Source organism: Pteropus medius, unplaced genomic scaffold, assembly GCF_902729225.1.
Source record: "Pteropus medius unplaced genomic scaffold, Ma_sr-lr_union100, whole genome shotgun sequence".
Classification (NCBI taxonomy): domain Eukaryota; kingdom Metazoa; phylum Chordata; class Mammalia; order Chiroptera; family Pteropodidae; genus Pteropus; species Pteropus medius.
In genome coordinates this window covers 4,944,949-4,951,879 of record NW_024356336.1, presented here as the reverse complement: position 1 = coordinate 4,951,879, position 6,931 = coordinate 4,944,949, and the positions used below count along the sequence as shown (strand labels likewise).

Here is a 6,931-nt window from a genome sequence, read left to right as displayed (position 1 = left end):
GGTTGCCATGACAGAGGGAAATAGAGTGCTGATAGGTCTCACATCGACAGTTAAATGTTCTGGCCCAGATCACGACTCATTGACCCATAAGTGCCCAGAATTCAGAGAGGCAGAAATTTTGCTGAACAGAGTTTAGGAGCGCTGCATTGCCCAAATTTTTGTTTGTGTTTGAGCATCGTGGAGATGAAATAGCATTACTTAAATTGTCATGGCTAATAAGAAAAGAACAGAGTTGGACTTTATGCTTAAAATTTAAGTTTACATCAAGTGAAGGCTGGTGACATCCCAGCCTGGTGTACAATGGAAGGTTCCAGAAACTCTCTTCTTCTCTTCTTCTTCCTCCTCCTTTTCCTCCTAGCACTTCTACCATTATATTAATGTTTATAGTACTTCTCTTACCTCTATACCACTGTTAATATTACTTCTACCACTATATTACTGTTCATAGTACTTCTCCTACCACTATACTACTGTTAATATTACTCCTATTACCACAAATACAAGCACCTTTGCTAAGCACCTTGCATGAATTATTTCATTTCACTCTCCCTGTAAGCTAGGTATCATCATCACTCCATTTTACTCTTGAGAAACTATAGTTCAGAGAGGCGAAGTCATTTGCCCAAGGTACGCAGCTAGTAAGTAGTGAAACCCAGGCTCTAACCTCAGGCAGCCCAACTCCAGAATTCACACTCCTGAGACCCGATGTTGTAAATATTCAAACAAAGAAAAGTCGTGGAAAAACAGAGACATCTTGACCCACTGTCCTATAAGCAGACCAACTCAAAGAACCGGGCAATTGAAGTCAGTATCATCTCCTTGTTTTGAGTGGTAATTTAGTTTCAGCAAAACAACATCACCTGTCATGTTAAATTGTTGATAATTCTAATTTTTATTTGTAAATTTGGTTTTATAGTTCTGTAAGAGTTTATACCTAGTGACGCATTTCTATATTACAATAAAGTACTTTCAGTGAATTCTATGGTGTGAGAGAGTCGGGAAGAAGTTTTTTCCTTTAAAAATTGTCCATTTATACATTATTCAGGTTTGAGGAACAAAAGGCTTAATGATAAAGTTCAATTCCTAAGCAAGACTTAGAAGGCCCTTTGTGACCTGGTCCCCACAAACATCTCCAGGCTCATTATCTCTATACTTCCTTTTCTCCAGTCCTCTGAACCATTTGTAGTTTCCCAGCTTAAAATATCTTGCTTTCTCAGGTTTTGTATAAGTTAGGAATTGCTTAGACTCTATATAATAGAAAATGTATCTTACAGTGGCTTAACCAAATAGGGTCCTTATTCCTCTCATATAGCAAGAAGTCCAGAGGTGAGCAGCCCAGGACTTGTGTGGTGGCTCTTCTATGTCAGCAGAGACCTCCACTACATCTTCATTCCTCATCCCCTGTGTGTGGTTGTCAGCCTTGGCTCATCCCCTCATAGTCACAAGATAGCTGCTCCACCTCTAGCATCTTATCTGCATTCCAGGCAAGAGTAAGGGCAAAGAGCAAAAGACATACCAACTGATTTTGCTCCTTTTTAAAATGTTTATCCAAATGTCCCTCTTAGCATCTTCTGTTTGTCATTGGCAAGACTTCTAAGACCTCTGTCATAGGGCCCCTAAAAGTTTGCTTACCTGCCGGTGGTGACTATGCATTTCTCCAATGAAAGTGAGTAAATCAGTAGGATTTTCACATCTTGGACAATGCCTGCTTCAACCACCAAATATTCCAAAAATACAGATGAGTCAGTGCACCTTCTCCAAGAAGCAGATATTAAGATGGGATTACATGTGCAAGAGATCTCTGGGAGAAACACCTGTGGACAATAAAGAAGATGGGGCCAGAGAAGGTAGGGAGAGTTTAGACCCTGATGTAGGTCTCATACTTGTGAAAGGTAGGGAAGGGAAGGAGATTTAGGTAAGAAGAGTCTCAGATGACCATGTAGTTCTAAGAAAGCTTCAGCCAGGCCAATGGAGTGTCCTTGAGCCAAAATTACCTGTTTAGGTAACCTGTGTCTCCTAGGAATGGTCCTGCACCAGTACCCCTGCTGTGCTCTGTCATTGGCAGGGGGGCTCTGCACAAACACAAATGCAGACTGGATCCAAAGGGGTAGTACCTGGGGCTGCCAGTCAATGATGCTCCCACAGCAGAGGAGCTGAGTGGTGAATTTTCATGACCACCATACAACCTATTAGACTTTTAGATAAAAGGAATGTCTCAAAATTCTCCCCCACAATGGGTGGAGGATGGAGTGACAACTATTGAGAGTCAACTATGTGTCAAGGCTGTCCTGTGTGCTTTAATATCCCATATAATCATCAAAGCAACTCAGTGAAGTAGGTATTGCCTCCCCCATAGCAATATGGAGAGTGGCCAAGCCTACTTGCCTGGAGGAGAGGATAAGCTGGTATCAGGTGTTTGGGGGCTCTTGGGGTGGGAAGTGGGTTGGTTCTTCCAAGACTTACACAGTAGGGAACTCCACAGAGACAAAAAATGGAGTCCATGTACTGGGCAGGAAGAAAAAAAAAGAAAAAGAAATGTACCCTTCACCTTTCCTGACTTGAACACTTCCCCAGGTGGTATTGCAGCTCTCTCCTTTGTGCTTCCAATAGACCTGGTCCATGCCCTTATTGCAGCCCTGATCATGCTGGTGACAACTGCTTAGATTTATCCTCCCTTGCTTTATTTCGCTTTTCAATTATGTACATAGATCATTCATTCTTGCAGCCCTGTTGGCACTGGGGATTCCACGATAAAGGAGATAGACACTATCCCTTTCCTATCAGAGCTTCTGGTCTGGTGGAGAAGACAACAATAAAACATAAAGGATGCAGAGATGAAATGTACAGCGTGCCATGGGAGGGCATGGCGGGAGAATGCAGCAGGTACAAAGTATGTGAAGCTGAAGGTCACTATATAGCTGCTACAGCCTGTAACAGCTACGGCTTCGCCTTCCTGTCTGCCTACCATTTCCCACCTCCTGTGATCCAGGTAAGGCTCTCAATTACAATGTTTTGTTCCCCTACTACCACCAGCTGGGCATGTGATCCAGGCTGGCCAATTAGAACACCCATCCCCCCCTATCCACAGGGATGGGTTTAGAACTGGGTATGGGAGCCCAGCAGGGCCAAAGTCTTCCCTGAACTTTGATTTAAGGAAACTGGGAGATAGGAAGTGTCTCTTCCTCTAAGACCATAAGCTGTAAGGACAATATAAACTGGAACAGCCTGTCATTTTTCTAGATCACATGAAAAAAGCCACCTGAAGGGGCAAGAATGAAGCTGATAAAGATGGAGCGGGGCAGCCATGGTGATATCTTTCATGGTGCATTTGTGTCTAAAGTCCATTTCTAGACTTTTTAGTTAATGTGATTAATTAACTTTTTAAAGCTAGCTTAAGTAGGGTCTGTCACTTGTTAACAAAATCATCTTGATTGATACATTGAACTTTCCATCTTGAATTTTTGGTGCTTAGCCCCGAGTAAGGGATTGATAAATATCTGTTCAATAGATGTGGTGGGTGGATGTGGACATGAGCCAGATTTCTTCCTCTATCCTGCTTTTCAACTTTTGAAGCCTAGTAGTTAACATTCTCTGTGAATAATTCCTAAATTCACTTTTAAAAACCATTTTATTTATTTGTTTTTCCAGTTTTATTGAGATGTAATTGACATATAACACCGTATAAGTTTAAGGTGTATGTGTTGATTTGATACTCCCTTCATTTTTGATTTCTGAAAAATACAGCCACACAACTATAGCTTTGTGGAAGCTTACAAGGGCTTTTTCATTAGGCATAGAGGATCATCTTTAGTAACAAATAATTTTTTCTTGCTCCACAATAAAGAGAGATCCAAAACATAGCCCAAGATCTGAAAGTACCATGATTGAACACACCTAGAACCCAGATTTTGGTTTCTAATGTCGCCTTCCGTTTAAAGGAACCAGGGTTCCTTGGAGAAATTGCTAATTCTAGGACTGAGCCAGGAAATATACAGGTGAGTCTGGAGCATCTTCCGGTGGCAGAAGTGAGGAGGAGCTCAACAACAACAGACATTAGTGGGGGTATGTCAAAAGGATGCGGAGCTCCCAATAAACACTAAAATAAAAAAGTACTAATATTAGGTTATAGCCCAAAGTATAAAATAAATACAAATGAGGCAATACTGAAATAAATAATGATCAAATAAAGAAATATTCAGGGAATAAGAGACAAATCTCTCATGCAGAAGAATTCCCAACAATCTATGTAGCTATTTTGCCTTCAAGGAGAGAAAGTGTAACTTCACACTCCTTAGGAATAGGTTGCACATAGTGACGTTCTTTCAAAGAGTACAATATGGAAAAGCAGAGAAAGAAGAGAAATTTAGCAATGGAGAACTTTGCAATGGCTGACCTACACCACCTCAGCCAGGTGATCAAGGTCTACATCAACAGTGGTAAGTCATGTTAGTAGTAGTTACTCTTGATAAGATGTGGTGGGAATGATGCTTTACCTCTGTTGTCTTCCTCCTAAAAACTCATAACTCCAGGCTAATTATCAGAAAAATATATCAGTGCTCCTCAAAACTGTCAAAGTCATCAAAAACTAGGAAAGTCTAAGAGGAGCCTAAGTACAACATCTAAATGTAACATGGTATCCCAGATGGAATCCTGGAGCAGAAAAGGGACTTCAGGTAAAGAGTTAGGAAATCTGAGTGAAGTATAAACTTTAGTTAGTAATAATGTATTAATATTGTTATTAATTAATTATAACAAAGATATTCATTAATTGTAACAAAGATACCAGACTGTTGCGAGATGTTAATGAAGGAAGAGACTGGGTGTGGGGTATATGAGAACTGGGTCCTATTTTTGCAATTTTTCTTTTTATATCTAAAATTGTTCTTAAAAATAATCGTATTTTTTTAAGGTATTGTGATCAGAGTTAACAACAAATATAGAGAGAGTTCTGTGAAGTTGTCACAGTAGTCACTGGTCTTAAGATCTCACTCTCATTTCTTGAAGCGACTTATGAAAAGCAGAGAACTTGAACTTCTTGCTCAGGTGTTCCAGGAGCAAGTTTAAATGCCCAAAACAACCCCAGAGAAATGCAGGCTAAAGAGAGTTTGATAGCTTCCTTTTACTGTAACTGAGAATTTCAATTCAATTCAAAACTACCTATAATCTGTGGTAGCCCAGGTAAGCCCTGCTGCATAGAAAGCAGGCCTCATAGAGCAGTGAGAAATAAAATGAGAAGTGACTGGTAACTGAGGCACAGCAAGGAATTTTGAATTTACAACTCAGACATCAGGCTCATGTCCTGGTGGTTGACATGATCCATCTCCTAAAATAAAAAGGGACAAATGCCTCCCCAGCCCAGGGTTCTAGACCCTTCTCATGGGCATATTTCTCATCCCGCTAGGACAGCTGAGGCCACTGGATTTCAGTTGCACCTCTGAGGACTAAGGATCCCTGTCCAGGGCCAGGGGGTACCTGTGATCTCAGATATCCCCTTTACACAGCCCTTTGGCAATTGGGTGCAAAACACCTGCCTCACCAGTCCTTGAACCTAAACCCACTATGGGGGTCTGGCCTAGCTCACAACCTCACCCAGGCATGGGTGTCACAGACTGTAGATGAGGGCAAGGGTGAGAACATGGCTTGAAGGGTGAGACACTCTCTGGGCAGAAGCTCTGTGAATGCAAACCATGTAGTAAGTTGGAAACAGTCACTGTCAACTAACGATGATACCATCAAGCCTGTCGCTTTTCACTTTATAATGCAATTTGTCATACAGATGCCTTTAAATTGGGCACAATCAAATTTAACAATCTTTTCCTTAATGGTTCATACTCTTTGGATTTTACTTAAGAGACCCTTCTCTACTCTGATATTCTAAATATATTTGTTAAATTTTCTTCTGACATTGCAAGGTTTTATTTTTCACATTTAGAGCTTTGATACACCTGTAATTCATTTATGGTCTGATGTGACATAGAGAGCTGATTCTGTTTTTTTTTCATACATGAATAATCTGTTATCCCAACACCATCCCTTCCCTACTGCCCTGCCGACCTGGTGTCTTGGCTGAGTCAAAGTGGGCCAGTTCAGCAGACTCAGTGGAGGCCTGTTGGCACCAAACGCTAGCCTTGTAGTACCTTAGAAGCTGCGTTGATGAAGGAAGATACCTCTTAAGGTTTATGAGAAAAGTTGCCATTTAAAACTGTAAAAACTTTCTAGGCAGAGCATGAAGAGTGGTACAAGGTCACAGTTACAAATCCAGGTTTCAGAGTCAGACAGTGTCGGATCCTGCTTTCTCTCTCAGATGTGTTTCTTCCAAGGGCTATATGGCTACCTGTCCTGGGGGAGGGCCCTGCTCCCCCTATCCCTGTCACCCTCAACTCTTCCCTGGTTGCCTAACTGTGCAGCTCCTCCCCGAATCTCAGATGGACAAAGGGAACCCACTCCTAAAGACCGAAGTTGGGTCCCCTAGAAGCACAGAATGAGGAAGTCGGGGGATTCTTGTGCAAGCGATTTATTGAGAGAGGGCCCTAGGGAGAAATCTGTAAGCAAGGGAGGGAAGCAGGACAGAGCCGGGAAGAAATCAAGCAAATATGTGCTTTCAAGAGAGGTCTCACCACAGCCAGATCCCACACGGAGCTCCGGGGCATTTTTTACGCTGCAAAGTTTGTCCTGCCTGGAGGCCAGAGAGTTGGGCTTTAAACCCCACCCTATTAGTCAGCCATTGGCCGTGGGCCACCGGGGCTGTGTGTGTAACCTCCCAGGCATCTCCTGGCAAGGCAGCTCCCATTAGCTGAGAGAACCACCAAAGAAGTACAGAGCCATGAGCTTTCTCCAGCCAACACCCAGAGCAGCTGGGAAATGGGTGCACTGATAAAAAGAACCTGATAAAGAGAACATGGGCAGGGCACCAACAGCATCCACCACAGAG

General features: G+C 42.3%; 1 long non-coding RNA gene across 1 annotated transcript; it reads right to left on the bottom strand.

The window, feature by feature from the left end:
- Positions 1-1,413: 1,413 nt before the first annotated feature.
- Positions 1,414-6,691, bottom strand: LOC120601937 (uncharacterized). Its single transcript, XR_005652597.1, has 3 exons — positions 6,618-6,691; positions 1,633-1,814; positions 1,414-1,473 (listed from the first exon to the last, which is right to left on the bottom strand). It is a non-coding gene; the product is annotated as an uncharacterized LOC120601937 (long non-coding RNA).
- Positions 6,692-6,931: the final 240 nt, after the last annotated feature.